At 42.3% G+C, this 14,291-nt stretch overlaps 1 protein-coding gene across 1 annotated transcript in view; it reads left to right on the top strand.

Annotated features, from left to right (window-relative positions):
• The window catches only part of CDKAL1 (CDK5 regulatory subunit associated protein 1 like 1), a 759,057-nt gene that overhangs the window by 668,599 nt on the left and 76,167 nt on the right, over window positions 1-14,291 (top strand). The window lies entirely within an intron of this gene.

A 14,291-nucleotide genomic window follows, 5' to 3' on the forward strand; every position in this document is an offset into this window, starting at 1 on the left:
ATCAATGGGTGCTGTTTTTGAAAAGTCCTAGCCAATAAGAGAAGGACAGACTGGAATATACAGATTCATTCACCTGTAGATTTGAATCCAGTGGAAATGAGCAAAAGTTGCTTTGCAGAGGGTTGTTTGGTGACCCCTGTGAGATAAACTAGTGATTTAAATACATTTCCCAATGGACAGAAGTCCACACTACATAAAGCCTTCCCCAAATAGCACTAATTAGAAAATGGTTGATATTCTCATCTGGGTAACAAAGGTTTTGAATAGACATAGAGACCTATTAGACTCTTATACATCTCTTAATGTTTCTCCTGTGCTTTGAAAATATAACGAACTCTTAAGGCTGAGTATTGCTATTACATACCTCACCCTCCAGGACAGGGGTGATGCACATTGGCAAGCCGGTGTGAGGGACCTGGCACTACCCCTATGCATGCTATCCCTATTCTGTGCATAAACAGAGGTCCTCAGTTTGCAGGACTGTCAACCTGGCACTTTTCATGAATTCCCACATGTTTAAGAGAACAAGATTGTTGGAAGAGATCAATCCCTCCCTGGGAAAGCTAGCCTCCAAGTTGGAGAAAACCCAGTCAGAGGCAGAGTATATGAATCGTTAGATATGAAAAATAGTAAAATCAAGTCCAAAAGTGTGATTGATGGATCCTGGAGTCAGTGAAAAGACTCTGGCAAACCCCAAACTTGACAGTATCTCCCTGAGTCAGTGATTTTTATTGCACCTTCTATAACATGATCAGGAATGTAAGCAGTCCAAATTGGCTTCTTTTCCCAAGTTGGAGAATTCCAATTCATGCTCCTTGATCATGTTCAGAAAAAGGCCTTGATTTGAGAGACCAGCACAAGCTGGAAACTAGACCTGAACATCTGCATCTGATCACTTCATGAAAGATTATGAATAAATGAGGCTGAGGCTTTTTGTTTAAACAGGAAAAGTAATAATAAAATGGAACAGGTAGGAGGAATGAAGAAACTGAAATTAACAAGCAAGAAAAACAACCAACCAAACTCAGCTACATATATATTTAAAAAAAAAAAAAGATCCAGGAGCTAACAAGACATGCACTTGCCATAAACCTCATTACTGTAGGCCACACTTGATACCCTTCCAGTGAATAATATCCCTCTCCACAAACAGTCCTATCGGAGTCAATGGGAATTCTTGTGGCATAAGTTACTACTGGGTGTAAGTGTAGCACAATCTAGGCCTTTGTTTGTATGTTGCATCCCTTTTCTCCACCATGTATCTTTCCGATCTATTTAGACAGCAGAGACTTCTTTGGGGGAAGGACCATGTATTTCTATGTGTTTGTACAGCTCCTAGCACAATGAGGGCCTTATCCTCACTGATCCTCCACTATAATGTAATGTAAAGTATGATAAATAGATGAAACTATAAAATCAAAATGCAACATGTTGACTTTATCGAAACAAAACGTTGATTTCCCTCCAAAAATTGATGAAATCAGTAAGTTCCTGCTAAATGTTTCAATTTCACTGAATCGGCATTTTCTGACAGAAAACTGTTCTGTCGGAAAATGTTCGACCAGTTCTCTTTAAAGACTGGGGGAAGAATCTTGAATTGTATCTGAAAGAATGGGGAGCCACTGAAATGTGCAGGATTATGGCTGTGATGTTTTCTTGCTGGTTTTTCTTTCTTAACGTGTAGGTTACTCTGTGTGTTATGCCATCTGGAGCTTTCGCTTTCACTCTGCGGTTGAATGTGCTCCAGTAGGTCCTATGGGTAGGTGATCGGTGTATGGATCACAATGAATGGATCTTTGTCTAAGTGGAAAAGGCATAGTCTCCTGACAAGCTGAACATGGGAAAAGGAGTCTCATGCCACTGTCACTATATGTATATCCAGGATCAGTGATGAGTTGACTCAGGACTCTAAGATTTAGCACTATCTTGATATATGGTTAGGGGGCCTATTTCTATAAATGGCCTAATAAGAAAATAGAACATTAAAGCCTACAAACTTTGGAGAAGTCAAACAAATGTTACGGTTTGGGCTCATGTCTAGAATATGTGACGCATTAAAGAGTTCATACTGCTTATTCTTCGAGTGATTGCTCATGTGTATTCCACAGGAGGTGTGCGTGATCGCCACATGCACTGGTGCCAGAAGTTTTTCCCTTAGCAGTACCCGTAGTGGGGGAGCCCCTCGTGACCCCTGGAGTGGCGCCTCTATATCACGCCATAAAGGGGGCTGCGCGCTCCCCCCACCCTCAGTTCCTTCTTGCCGCCAGTGAATGTGCATTGGAACTTTGTGCTCCAGCATTGCTGTAGCGTCTATCCTTAGTAGTACGATCTTTGACCGTAAATAGTGCATGGTCACTCGGTGTTTTCCCACCACATGACATCCCGGTTTTTAAAAGGGCTGGATCGGGCATTCCCTTACACCAGACCCCCGGTCCTGCTCTGGGACCTGAACCTAGTGCTCTCCTGCTTCACGGGTCCCCACTTTGAGCCCTTGGCCACGTGTTCCTGGTCCCACTTATCTTGGAAAGTGGCGTTCCTGGTGGCTATCACCTCAGCTCGCCGGATCTTGGAGGTTAGGGCCCTGACCTCTGAACCCGCTTATACGGTCTCCCATAGGGATAAGGTCCAGCTCCGTCCGCACCTGGCTTTTCTGCCAAAGATAGTCTCGGCTTTTCACGTTGATCAGGACATTTTCCTCCCAGTCCTCTGTCCTAAGCCCCATTCCTCCAATGAGGAACGATGCCTGCACATGCTAGATGTGCATAGAGTGCTGGCTTTTTACCTAGACCGGACCAGGCCATTCTGGAAATCCTCTCAGCTTTTCATTGCATCGGCCGAGTGCATGAGGGGGCTACCGGTTTCCAACCAGCGGATTTCCCACTGGATCACCTCGTGCATACGCACGTGTTAAGACCTGGGAGGGGTTCCCCCGCCTCTTATAGTGAAGGCTCATTCGACGAGAGCTCAGGCCTCGTTGGCTGCCTATATGGCTCATGTCCCTGTTCAGGACATCTGTAGGGCTGCTACATGGTCCTCTGTCCACACCTTTTCATCGCACTATGCGATCGTCTCCCAAACGCGGGATGACGCCCGCTTTGGTAGGGCGGTACTTCACCCTGGTAACCCTTAAACTCCTACCCACCTCCATCAGGTATAGCTTGGAGTCACCTACTGTGGAATACACATGAGCAATCACTCGAAGAAGAAAGGATGGTTACCTGTTCCATAACTGGCGTTTTTCGAGATGTGTTGCTCAGGTGTATTCCACATAGCTGGATGAGGCTAAACTATACCAGTGTGTGGCTCTATAAATGTTATGTTGCAGTGCAATCCTTGCTTTTAGTCAGAAGTTCCTGAAATTGTTTCACTGGTATAGTGCTGTTGCCCTACCTTAATAGGAATGATGCAAATTGAATCCATTTGCTGAGGACTGTGAACTTCTATCCTTGTTGAGCTGCAGTATCAACAATACTACTGTAGAACCTCAGAGTTACGAACTGACCAGTCAACCACACACTTCATTTGGAACCAGAAGTACGCCGTCAGGCCGCAGCAGAGAGACACCCCCCCCAAAAAAAGAAAAGCTAAGACAGTACGGTACTGTGTTAAACGTAAACTACTAAAAAAAGGGAACGTTTTAAAAAGAATTCCAAGATAAGAAAACCATTTCTGTGCTTGTTTCGTTTAAATTAAGATGGTTAAAAGCAGCATTTTTCTTCTGCATAGTAAAGTTTCAGAGCTGTATGAGATCAATGTTCAGTTGTAAACTTTTGAAAAAAGAACCATAACTCTTTGTTCAGAGATACGGCCATTTCCGAGTTACGAACAACCTCCATTTCCGAGGTGTTCGTAACTCTGAGGTTCTGCTATATTCTCATCTTTCTCATATACACGCTGTCTCTCTCTAGGGAGTGTATGTTTGACTTGTGGTCATCTCTTTGAGTCAGCTATTATTATATCATTTGCAAAATCCTCTGGCATTGGAGAGTCTCCAAGAAATGGCAGTAACTGGATTTCTCCATATCTTAGTTTAATTTTGTAGAAGCACGTGGGGAAAAGGAAAACAGCAACTCTTTTTTAGTATTCAAACTAGATCACATTGCTGGAGAAACAATACATGTCAGCTACAGGCTTTTAATGCTAAATAACATTGTTTCATAAACATGCAGCTATTTTGTCCAAACAGTTTAATCAGAATGTTAAAAAATGTATTGCCCCAGTGGGACAGTTCTGCCACAGGCAGAGTTTTATTCTCTATTCTCTTACCTGAGCTGTAAGCAAGCAAAACAAAAGAATCACTTATATTTTTTTATTAATCAAACATTTGTTTTGGGGCCTGAATATAGGAAATTATTTTTATGCATTATGCAAATGACATCTTAAATAAAAACTCACAACACTACAAAAACCCTTAAGCAACACCTAGCACTTCCTTGGCTGCTGACAAACAACACAAATTAACATAATCAAGATAATTAACTAGAGCTCCACATTGTTTTTTCATCCAGTCTACTGCAGTTTGAAGGCTGCCTTTTCATCTCACTTCCTTACAGATTGAAGGTGCTGAGAGTAACACCTACTAAGTGTGGAGGTTTGAATGTAGATGGGAAGACAGACAGGCTGGGCTTTTTTATTTTTCATTATTAAAACATTAGATGAATAGTTATTACACTAGTGAAGCAGCATCAGCCTTCTGTTAGAGTATTTTTTTCCAATTTGCTCATATGTTTGTAACTCCTTTTTTATTCTTCTTCTTCCATATGGCAAATTACTGCCATTGAAAAACTTGTACTTTAAGTGAGAACATTTTTGGATGCATTGTGCTGGTGGCCCCAAAGAGAGGGTAATTATCTGTGTTGCTGGGAAAAGAAGAACATTATTTCTGGAGGCACAGCAGGCATTTTATTAAACAATTGCACCAGCTGGAAATAAATTATTGCCTTTATTTTAAACTACCATTTAGAAGTCTGATGCTTTTGTTTCAGTGGGAAACAAATATTTGGGAAGATTAGGTCTCCTGTGTTGTGTTTTACTGGGGTACCCTAGACCCAGGTAATTACCAGTGGTGTGGTTATTTGCTTCTGTTTTTTACCAAGGCTGTTATTACATATAAGTTAAAGATTGATCCTACTGTTATTCCCCTTCTGTGTGCTATTACTCACTCACTGTGAAGTCAGAAAGAGCACAGATAACAGGTGGATCATGTTTTTAATAGACAGTTTTGTCCACCATGGTATAAAAAGCATTACCTGCAAAATGTTAACTGCATCACTTTGAACCCAGTTTGGTCTTATCTGTGGGAGTGCAGGAGGAGATGAGAACAGCAGTTACTGAGTCATATTTATCCCTGGTGTTACTCCACTGAAGATGAATTTGGCCTATTGGTTCTCCTATGTGCCCAACAGGTTAAAACCTAGGTGCCTGGGACTGGGAAAACGGGGAGGTGCTAAGTCTCAAAGAAAACGAGATTGCCCCAAAAGACACACAGACTGCTCCCTCCCCCTTTGGACTTTATGGTGTAGGATACATTACTCTGTCCTTTGACACCTAGGACTTCCACTTCTGGAAGCTTTTTTTTATTTTACTGAAGACTGGATCTGGTACCTGAACTAAAAGTGTGGCTTGTCTTTCTGTGTCACTCCTCTGACTCATCACAGTGCAGTTATCACAATGTGGAACAAGAGAGATGAAAATAAAAATACCTCTGGGGGGAACCTGCAGTAATCACCTGAAGGTCATGCAAAGTACACTGGGCTTATGCAGTAGTGCATGTTGAACTGATTCATTAATCAAAACTCATACTGTGTTCACAAAGAATAACTGACATTAGCAGAACTACGATACTTGGAAATCCAATATTAACCTTTCTATTTAATTACATCTGAGGTTTAAAGTCAGAAAGAAAGCCTTTGTTTACTCAGTGGAAAAAATGTCTCCTTTATTAAATAAAGCTAACTTTTTAGAGTAATCTACAGGGCACATTTGTATTTTAGTCATGAAATAAATCCCACCTACCCCACAACGTCACAATTTTGATCTGCTGGGGACAATGCCAAACCCTGAAATGGAGCAACAATGAGTTCCCCTCTGGAAGGATCCAGATGGGAACTAGTAAAGGGAGTCTGGAAGAAGAGTTTAAACATACGATCACCATACTTTCCTGGAAGATTGCCGGGGGGGGGGGGGGGAGGAATGTATTAAAGATTTGTTGAAAATATAAAAAAAGTTGGAGGCAACTGAAAAGAAATGGTAAGGACCTGAATTATATATTTTAAAAGAAATTAGGGAATTTTAATTATTAAAACTCCTCTGCCATGATTCCTACAAAAAACCTGATCCTGGTTGCTGCCTTGTTCTCTCCACATATGTCTGCCTGTCACCATCTGTTGTCACTTGTCTTATGCATAGACCGTAAGCTCTTTGGGGCACTTGCTTTCTTTTTGTTCTGTGTTTGTACAGTGCATAGAAAAATGGACCTTTGTCCCATGATTGGGGCTCTTAAATGCCAGTGCAATACAAATGATAACTAATAATCTTCAAGGGTTAGTTCCTGCTGTCTTTCCTCATGTTGAGTAGTTATAGAAGTCCCACCGAAATTAATAGGTCTTCTTGAAGAGTAAAGTATTACTCAGTTTTGAATAAGCGTGGCATCTGGCCCTAAATCACACTTTTTACTGGAGGTATCTTTTGTAGTAACAGATAGCAACAAGAACTGGAGATGTCATGGAGATAATGATTTCCAACAAGAGGCTAAAGCACAATTTGTAGACTAGCCAAGTCTCCCTTGTCCCAGGTCCATATTCACTCTGAAGAGCCCCTTTCTTTTTTATCTTCTTCACAGAGCTTAGATCATCCTATAGATATTCTTTCTCTTAACCATCAACAGCCATGAACACCTCAAAAGTATCTTCATTCTCTCCACCAGACAGATTGCTTTAATAGTCCTTTATTTGCCTCTCATCCCTGACAAGGCCATGATCAGACAGGATATTTTTTTTTCCCTTCCCTGCATTCCAAGAAACATGATCATCCTGGATATTCCCCTCTCTCCCATGCCCAGGCTTATGGGGGTTGAAATAAACACCAGGCCTGTCACTGACCAACAATGGACACAGAACAGCTTGGAACAATTCTTTTTCTGCAAGAGAAATAAAGTTAAAATCAAATGAAATGAGCAACCCATATATATAATCTTATTTATTAATAATGTTTATTACAGTAGTGCCAAAGGATTAACAAGAATGAGGCGCATTGTGCTAAGCAATGTACAAACTCACAATAATAGTAAGCAGTCCCTACTCCAAATAGACAGGACTGAGATGGAAGGGAGGGGATGACACACCTGTAGCATGAACAATATAATGGCAGCAATCAGCATGTTAGTTCCATTATTTTTTTTTTTGCCTTTGCTTTGTCTCTCTTTAATTTTCTTCAATCTTCCTTTAATTCTGCCCAATCCATTCCTCCACTCCTTTCCCTTCCACAGTTCTCCATCTCTTTTTCCCCCATCTCTTTCATTTCCCTAGATAAATCCAGCCTCTCTTCCTTTCCAAGTGGTGTCCCTCCTTACATATTCATCATTTCTAATTTTCCTTTTGAGAAATCATGCCATCCACAGACAGCGCTATATTCCTTTTCTTTCTATGACAGTAATGTTGTCCTGACAGAATCCAGACAGATTTATGGTATTAATACGTTGTTTTTCTGGCAAAAACTATCGTACGCCTTTCCAGTGTTCTGGATGCATTACTGAAAACTTCACCAACATCTCCTTCGTTTAATGCATAAGGTCACAGTGCCATCAATAGTGTCAATGCAGCTTTGACATCTTTCCAGCATCACTTGCCTATTCACTTCAGGATTCGTCTCAGCTCCTCTGTGTTGATGACCTCTGTAGCTATTGGTTTCTGTGACTGCAAGACCTTGTGAAACAGAGACCTGTGTTCTTTTAGCTAGTACAAATGCTGGATCCTACTTGAAGCTGCTTTTTGAGAGAGATAATCCTCTTTAAAAACCTGAAACAAGATGATAATATTGCAGTAGTAGTAATAATAATACCCAGCTGTTACCTAGCACTCTTCATTAGATCTCAAAGTGCTTTAAAAGTAGGGTGTCATTATCCCCTTTTTACAGATGGGGAAATTGAGGCAGAGCTGAGAATAGAAATAGTTGATCATGTTTTTCAACCATCTATCCATGCTCCCTGAATCTATGGCGCATGTGGTAGATAGAGAGACCAGGACAGCTGGAAGCCTTACATGGTAGAATGGCTGTCATGTCCTCCCAAAGTGGTACAATAAATACTTCTAGCAGCACTTGCACAGAAACATGGAGAATTTGGTGGTTTTTTGCATTATAGTGATTCTGTTAGCAGCTTTTAATTGTTCAGTTTCCATGTTTTAACCTTTTCTTGTATTTGTAATGGTAAATGATCAGTGACTGGAGAACAATGGGAACTGTGCCATGTATTCGGGGCAAGGGGAGGATGTTATTCCTTGTAGTAGTTCTATCATATGAAGCGTAGGGAGCTTGCTGAAAACAGCACCGTCTGCATATTATGAAAACTGGGACGATGAAGTCTGAGTGTATATTTTGTTCTTCTTTTAAAAATAGTCAGTACTGCCAAACACAACTATAACTTTTCCTTTGTCTAAAGCAAATAAGAGACTTGATCTTCTGAACATGCGACATTAAGTGTTTTAATTCTATTTCCAGACTTGGGGCTCTTGTAGCTGCTTTAATTTCTCACTGCAGAACTTGCTGTCAGTCAGTCAAACAGCAACACCTACACTCTCTCACCATAGTAATTATCGATATTCCTTCTCCACTTCTTGTATACACATACGTCTCTTCTATACAACAGGCCAGTTCCAAGCCTTGTTTTGATTAAGAAATTATCCTAACAGATCAGAAAAGAATGGCTGAGTAGCTGCGGGATAGGATTTTACCACCATTATAAAACAAATGTGGCGTGGATACTTTCTACTTTGCTGTCAATTACAATGCTGGGGAGCTCTGCAGATGTCCCAAAGGCTTTATCTGTAGATTTGGATAGTGATTTCTTCAAATTATGAAGTTACAGGCCATCAGATGCCTGTTCTAAGTTCAGCTGGAAAACTGTAGTCATGCCAACTTCCCTGTGATAAGCTGAATTAAGCCTGTTAAATATTTGGCAGAGAGATGCTTAAAACCCTATCCATGAGTACTGCAAACCAAGACCAAAAGGGGAATGCCTAGAATGAATCAAAATTCCCCTATCCCACTATCAAAATTCCCACTATCCCAATGCTTTTCTGTCCCCTAAGAACTCTTAGGTTTATGAAAGGAAATGTATTAACTGAAAGAGAAGTGCTTCCCTGCAGAGAAAAGGATTATCTTTAAAGATTCTCCATCTCATAAGAGGCTTGCTTCATTAGCAGTCTTTTTTTGTCACCAATAAGCTGACATTGTCTGCATGGAACTAATCCTTCAAGCTCTGAATATGAGTGAGAGATCAGGAATCCAAGTTAGGCAGTAGTTGACCAAAATAGCACTTTGTATCCTTTCAGTTGCCTCAGGCTTGGTGGTTTCCATTCCTGAGAGATGCATCACCCCTTTGGTTTCTGATCTGGTCTTGTATCTGATAGTTAATTATTATGGAAACAGAGTGAAAGCTCTGTCTGCTAAAAGTTAGTGGGATTTTTTTACAACTGGTATTGCAATATATTTAGTGAAGTCCTTATAGAGAAACAGGTTTTGAGTGTGTTCTTCCCATAGATCTAGTGCTCTGTCCCTTTGGTGAATATGAAAGATCCTTACTCTTATTTTCCCCACTTTTAATTACTACTCTGAATATCAGGTGCAAAAGTCCTAGGCTGCAGCCACTGTCCTCCTTTATGAAGGATCGTGTAATCCACTGCCACTCCTTAATGACCAAAGGAAGAGTTATTGATTTAATAAACCCATCCCAGATACCTGTCCCATAAACCCATCCTCCCATCCCAAGTTCAAAGTGTGCTGCTTTTTGAGTAGCTCAGTCTGAGCTAAAGTAAAAGACCATACTTCTCTAATTGAGCCGAACAGGGCACTAAAATCAAGTGAATGTGTTGATATCCTACACGTTTTACAAACTGAACTGATCGAAGGTTCTGCATAGGATAACTGTGGTCATGCATCCCTTCCAGAACGTCAGTTACACTCAAGAAGATTCATCTGAGCATCATGCCACATTAAGAAACCAGTTCTGCAGAGGGGTAAATGCCTTTGTATAAAGAGTGCTCAGCACCATAAGTGCTCAGCTACTTGCTGAGTTCTGTGCAGTACAGTTTTTAATATATTCATTTTAACAATTATCATTGTACCTCCATTGCATTCTTTGCAAGGTAAATTATCAGCATTTCAGACTTTAGGGCCTACAGTATGACTGCTTTGAAATAAACTGATGCTGTGGTGCTTTTGTTTAGTTTCTTTACAAGATTTTTTTTAAAAATATATTTTTGTTTATATTGAAATAGAACAACAAACATATATTTGATCTTTTCAATTAAGAACAATTTGAATTGCCTGTGTTGCTCATGACCAAGTAGCACAAAAGGAAAATGAACAAATAAGTAGCTGTAAACAAAGAGGAAAGCAACAGGGGTAGCAAATAGGTTGATAAGATACTCCCGTTAGAAGCGGTCTTCCAGAATTAATGTTTAAGCAGTTTAAAAAGTGGTGGTTTTAGGAAAACTACCCAGCTTTAAAGTTACAGTTATATGAAAGTGTTCTTTTTATTTTGTATTTTATTTTAGTTTTGCTGCTTCTAAAATTAAATTTTATCTGATTCATTAAAAACTATTTTAATTTAAAAAAACAAAAGGTTATTTTTAAAATGTATTTAATCCGTTATGGTGGTATCATACTCTTCTTTCAGTGACCTAACTGCTCCACTGTATAGAGCTGACCAATTATGAAAAATAGGGATATTCTGTAATATTTCCAGGATTATGTCAGCCCTGTAAGGAAACTTAGTGTTGCCAAAACATAACAAAAAATGTATTGGGCTGGTTGCCTCAGGCTGGTTATTGCTAGGATTTAGAACTTTTAGAGTCTTGATATCCAAAAGGATTATATACTCTTGGCTTTTACATGTGCTGTCCAAGAAAAGGGAGCTATAAATCATACCTTACAAAACTCACACTAGCTTTGATGCCAGTCAGAGTTGCCAAGTTTGTCTTACTGTGAAGCAGCTGTTTCATACACTAAAATAAATACTTAAAAGTAAGTCTTTGAAACAAAACAAAGGGGTGGGGGAGAAAAGAAAGGAGGGAGCAATAAAACAGTATTCCATTGTACGTTAGACTGAAGGAATAGTTCCCTGAAGCACCATCAGGTGCTCAACTGTTCTGTCTCATTAAATGAATACGATCAATGTGCAAACTTATGCAAGTTGAAAAATAGTAGTAACAACCAGGCAAGTTTTTTTGGACTGATAATACACAAAACGCATTGTCACTGTCTGGTATGGTTCTAGGGCATCAGTGTGCACTTTGACTAACCCACATTTTATTTGCTTTGGAACAACGTATATTTTAGAAACACAGAAATAAGTGGTGGATCCAGATATAATAGAGGCTCTGTGGCTGCAAACTCCTTCTCTCTTTAAACTGTAATTGTTGGCATTCACTCCAACTCTTTGCTTTGCCACAGGGACCCTTCTTAACATTCTGCTTCTTCCATTGGAGATAAACCTCAATGCCTGGAATAGAAGAAGCTATTCTTGTTTAACATCTCTTTGGTAGCTGTTGCATAGTGCCCTCTACCTCATTCTCCATTTTTGTGATGTGGCTTTGTGATGGGGTGTTCACTCCACACCAGTCTAGAAGGGGTTAATGAGGTAGAGGAGAGGCCAGTTAACTGGATATGCTACAGCTGATGGGAATTAGCTGGCCTATGTAACCCCTGAATAATGATGGAACCCAGCTAGGAAGAAACAGGTGGGGCCATGAAGCCAGGAAGCTGGCAGTAGAAGGGGGCTGCAGGAAAGGGGTCTGTAGCCACTCTCTGGAGAGTGGAGAAGGCGTAGGAAAAGGCAGCAAGGTTTAAGAAGATATAGAGCTTGGCTGCTGATTAGAGGGTCCCTTAGCTGTAACCTGGAGAAGGGGATGGGCCCAGGTTCCCCTACTAGCCACTGGGGAAGTGGCATGATTTGGACAGTGAAGGGAAGATGTTGGGGGGGGAAATGCACAGTGACCTGTCTGGAGGACCAAGCCACAAAGACAGAGCACCCTGAGTTACAGAGAGAGAGTGGCAGCAGGGTGTGCAGTGAACAGTAGAAGGAAGCGTCTGGAAAGAGAAAATCCCAGATGCGGCCATTAGGAAGCGCCCCAACAGTGAGTGGCCCCCATGACACTTAAGAGCCAGACCTTTGCTCAATGTCTTTTTGAATATACAAATATTTTTAATTTTATTTTTAAATTGCATTTCATGCAGGCTGAAGTTCTGTATGTACATAGAAGGTACAACGGATGCAGCAGCAGTACATGCTGACCCACCTCAGGGGCTCCACTTGAACTGGTGTTTTCTTATTGACATGGAGGCAGTAACCACCTTCTGCCGTGTTAGAGACTACTGGTTGGATGATATTTCCTTTTACAGGGTGTGACAAAGCTCCAAGCCTGTATTGGTGGGTCCCACGCTTCCTGGCGGATACAGTGGCCTCAGAAGCTCGCTAAGGCCCTCAATATGACCTCCCTTTCCCAGTATGGCAGCAAAGGTTACAGCTTATTGAGCTACTTTCATCACAGGCCAGTATGGGAGGTGGGAAGGTGGAATAACCACAGACTCTTTTGCTCCTTAGAGCTCCGTAGGCACAGTTTGGTTTCCTGCCTGTACCGAAGTCTGTTTCCTTTCTCCAAGGGAACTCTGTAGATCATGGGGGGAAGAGAGGAGGGAACCCGGGCCCGCCCTCTACTCCGGGTTCCAGCCCAGGGACCCTAATAATAGCAGCTGTTGGCAGCTTCCCTCCTCCACTGACGCTGCTTTGATTCCCTGGGTCACTTCCCAGTGGTCCCCTTTTTCCAAGCTTCACCCTTACCTCAGGGTTCAGTAATGCTTCCTCTCCTCCAGCTCCTCTCACCTGGGCTCCTCTCAAGAGAGGACTGGAAAGGAGAGCTTTTAAAGCAGTATAAGTGGGACCTTAATTGGTTCCAGCTGTCTCCATTAGCCTAACAGCCTTAACTGACCCTTTGTCAGTTAATTGATGTCAGGTGCCAGTATTAGCCTAACGACCTTAACTGGTTAAATTGGCGTCCGGTGTCTTGATTGGCCTGGAGTAGCCCTTGTTTGGCTATCCAGGGAACAGGGACCTGCTCATTCTGAGGCTGATATACCTGCCTTCCACTACCCTCCCCTGCCTGCAGCCTAGCGGGAAGGAGTGGTTGACCTGCTTCCCCTTTACCGGCCCTCTTCTGCAGTGTGTTTTCCCCTCCTTCCCTGCTCATCATGGCGGGGAACACGGCGGGCGAGCCCCCCCAGGTAGGCCCCGCCGCCCCTCCCCCGCCTGCCCCCCCCGACAACCCCTTTAGCCTCTTCCTCAACCGCCGCTGCCAAACCACTTGCCACCGCCCCCGCTGCGGTGTTGGCGGCGACGGGGTGACCTCCACTGCTGCCACGTCCCTCGCCCCCTCCGATTCTGGGGGAGCCGCCCCAGCCAGCAGGAAAGGCCAGGGCAAAAAGAAGGGAAAGAGCCCCGCTAAGAAGACTGGGCCCTCCATGGCAGGGGCTGCCCCCACTGCCTTGCTGCTTCCTCCACCAGCTCTGCGGGTGCCCCTCCCCCGGTCCCCAGGGCGTATGCCCAGGTGGCGGCAGCCCCCCCGCCTGCCCATAAAAAAAAAAAAAATTCCCTCTTATATCCTTCTGGCCTGAGTCCGTCACAAGGGATATTTCCCATATCTTCATACAATCAACTGAGTTTCTAAGTCTGTTTTGAATCTTCCCTCTACAGGGACCCTCTTTCCTTTCTCTGGACCCATGGAACAGCAGCATGGGGAGCACTTTCTGTAGCATTAGGAATAGGATGACCAGACAGCAAGTTTGAAAAATTGGGACAGGGGTTGTGGGATAATAGGAGCCTATATTAAAAAAAAAGACCCAAAAATCAGGACTGGCCCTATGAAATCGGGACATCTGGTCATCCTAATTAGGAAGGTTCTCTGTCTGGCTAATGTGACTGGCAGGAAGACCTCAAAGGAATGTCATGTATCTGCCTACATCTCTAAGCCATTATTTTCATCACTACTTTGTCCAGATCAGGGATGTTTACAGAAGCC

Source organism: Trachemys scripta, chromosome 2 (genome assembly GCF_013100865.1).
Source record: "Trachemys scripta elegans isolate TJP31775 chromosome 2, CAS_Tse_1.0, whole genome shotgun sequence".
NCBI classification, from domain to species: domain Eukaryota; kingdom Metazoa; phylum Chordata; order Testudines; family Emydidae; genus Trachemys; species Trachemys scripta.